This window comes from Dermacentor albipictus, unplaced genomic scaffold, assembly GCF_038994185.2.
Source record: "Dermacentor albipictus isolate Rhodes 1998 colony unplaced genomic scaffold, USDA_Dalb.pri_finalv2 scaffold_17, whole genome shotgun sequence".
NCBI classification, from domain to species: domain Eukaryota; kingdom Metazoa; phylum Arthropoda; class Arachnida; order Ixodida; family Ixodidae; genus Dermacentor; species Dermacentor albipictus.
This window is the reverse complement of record NW_027225571.1, coordinates 5090977-5102269: the sequence shown is the minus strand read 5'-3', so window position 1 is coordinate 5102269 and position 11293 is coordinate 5090977. Positions and strand designations below refer to the sequence as shown.

General features: G+C 50.2%; 2 non-coding genes across 2 annotated transcripts; one reads left to right on the top strand and one right to left on the bottom strand.

The window, feature by feature from the left end:
- The first annotated feature begins 1619 nt into the window (after positions 1-1619).
- On the top strand, positions 1620-1694 carry TRNAR-UCU (transfer RNA arginine (anticodon UCU)). The gene has a single exon. It is a non-coding gene; the product is annotated as a tRNA-Arg (tRNA).
- Positions 1695-10942: 9248 nt separating this feature from the next.
- On the bottom strand, positions 10943-11015 carry TRNAS-CGA (transfer RNA serine (anticodon CGA)). Its single transcript has one exon. It is a non-coding gene; the product is annotated as a tRNA-Ser (tRNA).
- Between the last annotated feature and the right edge of the window lie 278 nt (positions 11016-11293).

The window sequence follows — 11293 nt, the reverse complement described above, 5'->3', positions numbered from 1 at the left end:
CTACTCTAGGATATGCATCAATCATTTGGGACCCCCCACAGAAAAGTAAATGTAGAAAATTAAAAATAATTTTAAAAAATGTTTGCCGAATTATTTACCGATCTAGGGGGGGGGGGGGGAAGGTTATGCGGAGGGTGTGAAGGGCTCAAATTTCTATACCAGATCTCCTTAATCACTGTGGCTTCTCTTCGATTAGAGAGAAAAATCGTGCTTCCCGATTAAAATTCTTTTTTTTTTCAGCTAATGAATGGCCACTATTATACTGGTACCTCGCACATCTTAACACCCTTAACTGGTTATGATACTCGTCATAAACACCCAGGGAAACCGTTAACACCGCATAGCAACTGCTTCAAATGGTGTTATCTTACAAGGACAATAGTTGATTGGAATAAACTTCCTGATGAAGTAATTAGACTAAATTCTTGATGCAGTTTTCAGGCGTACAATCAATCTTGGCTCAATCGCACATAGTTTCTATGCTTCTTTTTTCATGCAATCTGTCCTTTTCGAGCGTTGAATTCAAGCATCGGCATGATTGCTTGAACTGTATATTTGTATGAATCTACTTGTATGTTCTCACCCTGTTAAGATCTTGTAAAAGATACCGGTATCTATAAATATAATTGTCTGAACAAATAAATAAAATGGGAGGAAGCAAAAAGAAATAGAAACCTTATTGACCCTGGCCTATTGACAAACTGTAGAGTTTGCATCAACAAAACAACAACTCCATACAAAGGTAAAATCGTCTATAAGAAGTCTGTAGATTACTAAAGACAGTATAAACTCTTGTTTTAAGGGATGATGGTAACGGGAGTAATGATTTTTTTCCAGCACGCCGGCGCCTTCAGTAGTGCTGCAACAACATTGACATCAGTTGGTAGGCTGGTTCTTTTATACGAAAGGCTGGGGACGTCCCTCCACACGTGGAAAGCTGCCGTCTGCGTGGCAGCTTGCGAAACAGTATTCTTTACCGGGAAACGTATGCGGGGAGCGCTACGTACTTCGTATTGTTGCCATGAGCGCCTCATAATCAATTAAGTGGTTGGGATGATTGTTTTGTACTTGTTCTTTCTTGAAACGTGCGCTGTTCGGTATGTTGTGTGCTTGATTCCAAAGCATGCATGCACGGTCCGTTTCACTTAGCTGCCTAAATCTAGATTCTGCCTTAAGGTGCGCACGAAGCACGTTTCCTCGCCCTGCACCGCCGCCGGTATCGGCCAACGTTTTTTGCTGACCGACGCGGACACGGAAAATACAGACCAACTTGAGGCTACGAGATGTGCTGTAATTGTGTACGAAGAATACGATATTCTCTAATGCGAAATTTGACCGCAGGTGTATATGCGTTTTGCATTCGCGATGTACTGAGACAAAGAATTTGAGACCGAAATCACCTCACAAAGTGACAGTTGGCCAGTGCCGTCAGCGCCTTCGCCGACGGAGGGGCAGTATGGAAACGCTGGCAAAACGAGCCGCATCGGAACCAGCTGCGGAAGAAGACGACTACGACGAAGGAGGCAGAAGTGGCACGAGCGCGTTCACGCGGTTGCGCCGAGGAACGGCGACGCTCGGCCCTGGATTGGCCAACTAAGACCTGCGTTCCGAGCGTGAGAGCCGCCGTAGCCCAATGGACAAGGCATCGGTATTCTAAACCGAGGATTGCGGGTTCGAGTCCCGCCGGCGTTGCACTTATTTTGCGTTCGTGCTTCTCGTTTTTTTTTTTTTCGTAAATCATCATCTGCGCCACTTAAAATGTTCAGTGAAGCAAAGCACAAATGAGAGCGGATGCCGTCTCTTACTTTTGCTACAGCCGAAATGTTGATAAAGTCTTGAACATAGCTTCTTCTGTTCTTATTAGCTATTGTTTGTGCAGGAAGTATCAGATTTTAAAACTCATTTTTGTACACAATTTTTGTCATATGCGTCGCCATGCATATTGTTGAGAGTGGCCAACTCTGCAGCATTAGTATTTTTATGAGACAACGCAGTCAATGATTGATCTGTCTTGTAAAGAAACTTCAATGTAGTTCGCCTTAGGGGAGCTAGTTTTGTTTACCTCAAATGTAGATGAGGATTCCCGCTTGTTCGAAGCTCAGAACCAGTCATCCTTTTATTCTTGTTGTTATCGTGTACCTGAGTATTTCTGGCCCATATCCAAAGTTGACGACTGACGATTATTCGCCTGTTAATTTGGGTGTATAAACTAGGCAAATAATAATTCGAACATTGCAACTTTACAAATTACATTTTTCTGAAAGGGAAAAGTCAATTGCACAACATTACGCAGGCATATAATTTTCGTTTTCTTTTTGTCTGAATACATGTTCGATGTGCACCCCGAAAAGAAACGAGATGAGGCCTGTCGGGAAATCGCTGTGGAAGTTATTTGCAAAAAAAACCCTCAAATTCACCGCAATATATACTTAAGCTGCAGATGAATGCGCTGTTCGTAAATACTTTTTTGTTAGCCTTTTGTAGTATTTTTACATTCCTTTAACCAGGCATGTCGGCGTGTTTGAGCGGCTCATGAAACAATATAGTCGCCTAAAGCCTTTGAAACGTTTTTGAAGTACTCTTTGGCATCAAATGCTGGTTTGTGATTAAGACATCATGGATGCCGACGAATTCGCCAGCTGTTCATGTCCTTGACACGACTGTGTCTTCCTGGTAGGTTCGAAGAAAAGCATGTTTTTTCGACGTCATGGCGATCACCTTTTCTGACCTGAATAAAGTTGATTTCCTTCCTTCCTTCTAACCCTGGCCTATATATAACTGTTATAATTGTGTTTTTCTGCGTACTTCTATCAGCAGAATTTTTCACAAAAATAACAACATTCCTGTACATCGAAAAACAATTATTTCTGTTAGCTCGAGGCATCTTACTACTAGGGTGAAGTGCCTAGTTCAGGGCCCCATTGGCTCACGCTGCTCCACGTGCCTGCTGGATAATTCGTCGCTGCTTCTGCGCCTCTGACGTGGTCAACGCTGCCTAAAAGGAGGAATATGAATGTGCGGGGTGGGGGGGGGGAGTTATGCGGAGGGTGTGGACATTCACAGGATAAGAGATACGCTGTGGGTTTGCGCCACAAAAGCGACTATATGAAAAAGATTGTCAAGTATAGTAGATTGGACGGGCAAAGAGGTAGGATAATGAGTTAATTTGTAGCCGGCCCTAAGGGCACATGTGCTTAGAGCATATGCGCTTTACTCATCGGCCCTTGCAGTGCCAGCGGAAACATTGGCGATGCCTGGAGGAAGGTCTTTATAGCCAGTGCCATACTCCGTCACATTGCAAAATTCCCATTTTTTTTTTCTCTATCTGGCCCACAGTCTGTCTAGCTCTTTCTGTAGAAGCCTATCAACGCGAAAATAAAATTATGCAAGCTTCATTGAAGTGGATTGCAAAATATAGGAAGGTTACACTGTTTTTATTAGGCTGTGCTTGTCGTTGTGTTTTTTTTTCTTGCTTAGTTGAATCATCATCCTGCCGTGCGACATTTGCATGCCTGCACCTCACAGTCCCGCGAAGGCACACCGGTGCTTTTGCATGCACATCTGCGCCAGCGTGTGTCTCGTTTGTGTCGTGTGTACCAGTGATAGTTATGTTTGTGATCTAAGAGTAAATATCCAAGAAATTCCGATCCCTGAATAGAAACACCGGTTTAACTGACGTATATTCTTGCCGGAGCACTGCGGGAAACGTCACTGCCTCCACAGACTCGAGGGCACACTGTGTGGAAGACTTGGTCGCACTCTGGAAGAAATGAGTAGGTAATATTTTACTACCGATAACTCCAGTCGCATGCTGCGGATTCGTGAAATGGTGATCCAGGCTACCATATGTCTACCACAATGCACATTACGAGATAAGGTATGGCAGGGCCCCTTGTGAGTGTAGCTTCGAGCATGAACAAAGGAACAATAATTGCGCCACTTTTATTTCCAACGACACGAAGGGGGCTGGCATATGGAGTATCACACAGTTGTATATAAGTTTAAACATGGATAAAGTAACCCAGAAAGGCTCTCCAACCTTGGAATAGTACGACCTATCTTCTTCAATGTCCTTCCGCTATAACATATCCTCCTATCTAAAAGTTGTCCAGCCTTTCTGAGGCACCTTATCCCTGTTTGTGACTTTTATACCACCTTTACATACAACAGTGTTTCCTGAAAAAAAAATAATGGAAACACGCCCAAGAACAACGTCTACTGTGCTTGAGACACCCGGTAAATCAGCTGCTGAAGACATTACGGCCTCATCGATCACCTCTCAATCTGCTGAGCAGGGGAACATTGCTAGGTGAAATCAGACGCTTACGAAAATATTGTCACGTGGTGGTGACGTTGAATAACACAGTAGCAATACTGTGAACGACAAAACTTTTATTGGGCGAACCTGTGCCCACAAAAAGGGCTACACTTATAGCACAACGATAACGGCGAACACGCTCGGCGATCGTCGAAAATCTGATCAGCGGGTCAAGCGCGTCGGCTTTTATAGAGCAGTCGTCGAATGTTCCAGACTAATCGTTCGGACCCGCGTACCTTCCACAAAGTTCTACACCATTCGCGTTACGCGATGAAATCAGATAGCACAAGGTTCGGCGACAACAGACAGCCGGGTAGAAGCATCGATAACGTTCCAGAAACGTCGGATGCGTCCCTCGCTGTGCGATTACAGTTGTTAAGCGGTGAAACGTGGTCGCCCGATAAAGATAAGTACACGTGTCAATACCCCCCTCTTAAAAAGCATCGACCCAATGCTGCAAACAAACGAAGGTAATAAACAAAAGCACTCGTAGCAAAGAAAACAACAAAAATGACGAAGTTCGTCAGCGTCCGTAAAAGGGTTTAAGGCGCACCACGTGGACCACTTCAGATCGTGCGCGGCGCCGCTGTGAATGCGAAATGCCGTCTGGCACGACCTCATAGTCCAGAGCGCCAGCCGGACGTTCAGCCGTAATGCAAATGGTGCCAGGAACTGGCCACCTGTGACCACATATTATGGAGCTGTAGCATAGCGCCGCCACCGGCGGATATTATGCGTGATGCTTTTCTCGAGCAGTGGGAGGCCGTGTTGGCCAGGTCAGACCCGGTCGTCCAGACCAGGGCCGTGCAGTGGGCCACCCAGGTCGCCGTCAGCCATGAGCTGATGGCCATCTAGCACGGAATCGTCCGCACATGCGTTCTGACGAAAATAAAGTTTTTCTATCCATTGTAGGGTCCGAAATAGCGTCGGAGTAGTTTCTCACTGAGTCCTCGTCGGCGTATCGGGGTCCAGACCCAAACACGGTCGCCAGGCTGGTACTCGACGAAGCGTCGTCGGAGGTTGTAGTGTCGGCTGTCGGTCCTCTGCTGGCTCTTGATTCGCAAGCGGGCGAGCTGTCGGGCTTCTTCGGCGCGCTGGAGATCGCTAGCGACGTCAACATTCTTTTCGTCAGTTACGTGCGGCAGCATGGCGTCAAGCGTCGTCGTCGGGTTCCTGCCGTAAACCAGCTTAAACGGCGTGATCTGTGTTGTTTCTTGCACCGCCGTGTTGTACGCAAAAGTTACGTACGGCAGGACCGCGTCCCACGTCTTGTGTTCGACGTCGACGTACATTGCTAGCATGTCGGCAAGCGTCTTGTTCAGGCGCTCCGTGAGACCATTCGTCTGCGGATAGTAGGCAGTTGTCCTCCTGTGGCTTGTCTGGCTGTACTGCAGAATGGCTTGGGTGAGTTCTGCTGTAAAAGCCGTTCCTCTGTCGGTGATGAGGACTTCTGGGGCACCATGTCGCAGCAGGATGTTCTCGACGAAAAATTTCGCCACTTCGGCTGCGCTGCCTTTTGGTAGAGCTTTAGTTTCAGCAAAACGGGTGAGATAGTCCGTCGCCACGACGATCCACTTATTCCCGGATGTTGATATTGGAAACGGCCCCAACAAATCCATCCCAATCTGCTGGAATGGTCGGCGAGGAGGTTCGATCGACTGTAGTAATCCTGCTGGCCTTGTCGGTGGTGTCTTGCGTCGACAGTCTCGGCATGTCTTGACGTAACGGGCGACGTCAGCGGTCAGACGCGGCCAGTAATACCTTTCCTGTATTCTCGACAGCGTCCGGGAGAATCCGAGGTGCCCAGCGGTTGGATCGTCGTGTAGGGCGTGCAGTATTTCTGGACGCAGCGCTGACGGTACAACAAGAAGGTAGCTGGCGCGGACTGGTGAGAAGTTCTTCACGAGCAGGTTGTTTTGTAGCGTGAAAGAAGATAACCCGCGCTTAAATGCCCTAGGGACAACGTCGGTGTTCCCTTCCAAATACTCGACGAGGCCTTTTAGCTCCGGGTCGGCTCGTTGCTGTTTAGTGAAGTCTTCCACGCTTATTATCCCAAGGAAGGCGTCGTCATCCTCGTCGTCTTGCGGCGGGGGATCGATGGGGGCGCGCGATAAGCAGTCGGCGTCGGAGTGTTTTCTTCCGGACTTGTAGATTACCGTGACGTCATATTCTTGTAGTCTGAGGCTCCACCGCGCCAGCCGTCCTGAAGGGTCCTTTAAGGTAGCTAGCCAACACAATGCGTGATGGTCACTGACGATTTTGAATGGCCTGCCATAGAGGTAAGGGCGGAATTTAGCTGTAGCCCAAATGATGGCGAGGCATTCCTTTTCAGTCGTAGAATAGTTGCTTTCCGCTTTTGACAGCGACCGGCTAGCATACGATATCACCCTTTCAAGTCCTTCTTTCCTCTGGACTAGGACGGCACCGAGGCCTAGGCTACTGGCGTCAGTGTGGATTTCGGTATCGGCGTCCTCGTCGAATTGTGCAAGTACCGGCGGCGTCTGCATGCATCGTTTGAGTTCTTGAAATGCCTTGGCCTGCGGCGTTTCCCACTTGAACGCGACATTACATTTGGTTAGATGTGTTAGCGCCTCCGCGATGCGTGAAAAGTCCTTGACAAAGCTCCTATAGCAGGCACACATGCCAAGGAATCTGCGCACTGCCTTCTTGTCGGTTGGCTGCGGGAACTTTGCGATGGCAGCTGTCTTCTGCGGGTCAGGGCGGACTCCAGACTTGCTGATCACGTGGCCTAGGAACAAAAGCTCATCGTAAACGAAACGGCACTTTTCTGGCTTCAGAGTGAGCCCTGATGACTTGATGACTTCTAACACTGTCGCAAGCCGCCTAAGGTGATCGTCGAAATTTCCGGGGAAGACAACGACGTCATCCAGGTAAACAAGGCACGTCTGCCACTTCAGTACGGCTAACACCGTGTCCATGACGCGCTGAAACGTTGCAGGCGCCGAGCACAGTCCGAATGGCATGACCTTGAACTCGTAGAGGCCGTCTGGCGTGATGAAGGCAGTCTTTTCGCGATCTCTCTCGTCGACTTCTATTTGCCAGTAGCCAGACTTGAGGTCCATCGACGAGAAGTATTTAGCGTTGCAGAGCCGATCCAATGCGTCGTCTATACGTGGAAGGGGGTACACATCCTTCTTCGTGATCTTGTTCAGTCGACAATAATCGACGCAGAAGCGTAGGGTTCCATCCTTTTTCTTTACCAGGACTACAGGTGAGGCCCACGGGCTTTTCGACGGCTGGATGATGTCGTCGCGCAGCATTTCGTCGACTTGTTGCCTAATAGCTTCACGTTCTCGCGTCGAAACTCGGTAAGGGCTCTGGCGGAGTGGTCGAGCGCTCTTTTCGGTTATTATGCGATGTTTTGCAACTGGTGTTTGTCGAATCCTCGATGATGTCGAAAAGCAGTCTTTGTATCGTCGGAGAAGACTTCTGATCTGTTGCTGCTTACTCATAGGAAGACTTGGATTCACGTCGAAGTCTGGTTCGGGGACTATGCTCATCGGGGTAGATGCGGCTGAATCCGAGAGGACAAAGGCATTGCTAGTTTCAGCAATTTCCTCGATATATGCGATTGTCGTGCCCTTGCTGATGTGCTTGAACTCTTGGCTGAAGTTGGTTAGCATAACTTCCACTTGCCCTCCGTGCAGTCAAGCGATCCCTCTTGCGACGCAAATTTCACGGTCGAGCAATAGATGTTGGTCGCCCTCGATGACGCCTTCTACGTCAGCGGGTGTTTCAGTGCCGACGGAAATAATAATGCTGGAGCGCGGCGGGATGCTCACTTGATCTTCGAGCACACTCAAGGCGTGGTGACTACGACAGGTCTCCGGCGGTATCGCTTGATCTTGTGACAGCGTTATCAATTTCGACTTCAGGTCAATGATTGCGCCGTGTTGGTTCAGGAAGTCCATGCCGAGAATGACGTCTCGCGAACACTGTTGCAGGATAACGAAGGTGGCAGGGTAAGTCCGGTCATGAACGGTAATTCTTGCCGCGCAGATCCCTGTCGGCGTAATCAGGTGTCCTCCAGCGGTCCGAATTTGAGGGCCTTCCCATGCAGTCTTAACTTTCCTCAACTGGGCGGCGATGTGTCCACTCATTACGGAGTAATCAGCCCCTGTGTCGACTAAGGCAGTGACTGCGCGGCCGTCGAGAAGTACGTCGAGGTCGGTGGTTCTTTGTCTGGCGTTGCAGTTGGGTCTTGGCGTCGGATCACGGCTGCGTCGTGTTGAACTGAAGCTGGAACGTCGCGTCGTCAAGTCGTCTTTCATCGGTGTAGTCTTGGCTTCCTGATATCGTCGGGACGGCGGCGTGTCGTTATGTCGTCGAGGTAGTTTCTTCGGTGTCTTCGTCGGCGGCGGAGGATCTTCGTCAGTTCGACGAACAGCAACCGCACCTCCATCGGTTGCTGCTTTTAGTTTTCCGGATATGGGCTCGCTGACCGGCCCCGGGCTGGGCCACTGTATGGTCGGCGCTGCGGCGACAGGTAGCGGCCTGGTGATGGCGAACGCGATGGTCGTCGAGAGCTCCACTGAGTAGCGGCGAGGTAGTCGGCGATATCGCGGGGGCGTTCACCTTGCTGCGGGCGCGGAGCGTTCACGGCGAAACCTCGCAGTCCCATCTCCCGGTATGGGCATCGTCGGTAGACATGACCCGCTTCTCCACAGTGGTAGCAGAGCGGGCGGTGGTCAGGAGTGCGCCAAATGTCCGTCTTCCTCGCGTAGGTGCGCTGGGTGACGGGTGGTCGTGCTGGCGGTGGCGGCGGCGGACGACGGAACTGCGGCGTGACAGGGCCCTGGCGCGGTCGCGGAGGGGACCTTGACGGCGTGCGACGGCGGCGTAGGTCATCGCTTGCGGCTTAGGCTGGGGCGATACAGGGGCTACTCCAAGTTGTTGTTGGAGCTCCTCACGCACGGCGTCGGCAATCGAAGCCACTTGTGGCTGTGATGGTGGGAACAGCTTTTGTAGCTCCTCCCGCACGACCGCTCGCATAGTCTCGCGCAGGTCGTCGGTGGCCAGTGATTGAATTCCGGCGTAATTTGTCGAGTTCATGCGGTGGTCGAATTGCCGGTTTCGCATCTCGAGTGTCTTCTCGATGCTGGTGGCCTCGCGAAGAAACTCGTCGACGGTCTGCGGTGGGCTTCGTACCATTCCGGCAAAGAGTTCCTCCTTCACACCACGCATCAGCAGGCGGACTTTCTTCTCCTTGGGCATTTCAGGGTCGGCATGGCGGAAGAGACGGCTCATTTCTTCCGTGTAGATCACGGTCGTCTCATTAGGTAGCTGCACCCGGGTTTCTAGTAGCGCTTGGGCTCGTTCTCGGCGTACGACGCTTGCGAATGTCTGTAGGAAGCCACTTCGGAAAAGTTCCCAGGTCGTTAAGGTGGCTTCTCGGTTCTCGAACCACGTCCTGGCCGCGTCTTCCAAAGCGAAGAACACATATCGCAGTTTGTCGTCGCTGTTCCAGTTGTTAAAGGTAGCGACTCTCTCGTACGTCTCAAGCCAGCTTTCAGGGTCCTCGAAAGTTGAACCGCGGAACGTCGAAGGCTCCCTGGGCTGCTGCAGCATGACGGGTGACGCTGGGGCTGCCATTGGGGTAGACTTGGTGGCCATCCTCCTAGTCGTCTCGGGCAAAAGTCCGTGCTCCGGGGGCAGTCCTTGCAGCCTGCGGCTACCTCGCTGGTTCTTGTCGACGTTGGTGCCTTCCGAGTGAGGGCTTGGGTCACGGCTTTGTGGGGGCGTCCGGTGCATGAACGCAAAGCACCTCCACCAGATGTCACGTGGTGGTGACGTTCAATAACACAGTAGCAATACCAGCAATACTGTGAACGACAAAACTAACTTTTATTGGGCGAACCTGTGCCCACAAAACAGGCTACACTTATAGCACAACGATAGCGGCGAACACGCTCGGCGATCGTCGAAAATCTGATCAGCGGGTCTAGCGCGTCGGCTTTTATAGAGCAGTCGTCGAACGTTCCAGACTAATCGTTCGGACCCGCGTGCCTTCCACAAAGTTCTACACCCTTCGCGTTACGCGATGAAATCAGATAGCACAAGGTTCGGCGACAACAGACAGCCGGGTAGAAGCATCGATAACGTTCCAGAAACGTCGGATGCGTCCCTCGCTGTGCGATTACAGTTGTTAAGCGGCGAAACGTGGTCGCCCGATAAAGATGAGTACACGTGTCAATATGCAACTACAGGCTTCGTGCTGTTGCGGCACGGCGCAAGTACACGAACAAGCCGGCGAGTAGATGCGCTCATGGCTAGTGTTCCCTCGTTGCAGGGAGCATATGCAGCGGTACTGGTGATTCGTATCTCAGAACTGCACCACGCCGAAGGCTGTATCGCAATGAAAAACAACCACCAAGAAAATAAATCACAAGCACTGTGAACTGAAAGCATGCTTGGTGTGGTAGAGAATTGCTCGCATGGGTTATATATATGGGTTAAATATATATATGTATATATATATAGTCATATCATAAGAAGCCAACAAACACTGACACCAAGGACAACATAGGGGAAATTACTTGGACTTAATAAATGAAATAAAGAAACGATAAAGTAATGGAAATTAAAGTGGATGAAAAAACAACTTGCCGCAGGTGGGAACCGAACCCACAACCTTCGCATTTCGCGTGCGATGCTCTACCAATTGAGCTACCGCGGCGTCGTTTTCCCATCCACTTTCTTGGGTATTTATGTGTCCTAGTAGAACCCTGGGAGTGTTAGCCAGCGCCACCACTCACAGACCTTGGCGGCGGACGTGGAACGTCTCTTTTGCCGCAGGCATCACGAGAACGTGATCTTTTAGGGTGAAGGCAACTGGTCAATAAACCCACATATGCTTCCTGAAGGCATCAATGTTGCCGGATTCGAGACCCTCGTTATGCAATGAACGAGAAGAAAGGGGGTTAAACGAGGGGCCCGATTTTTATTAGTCATATC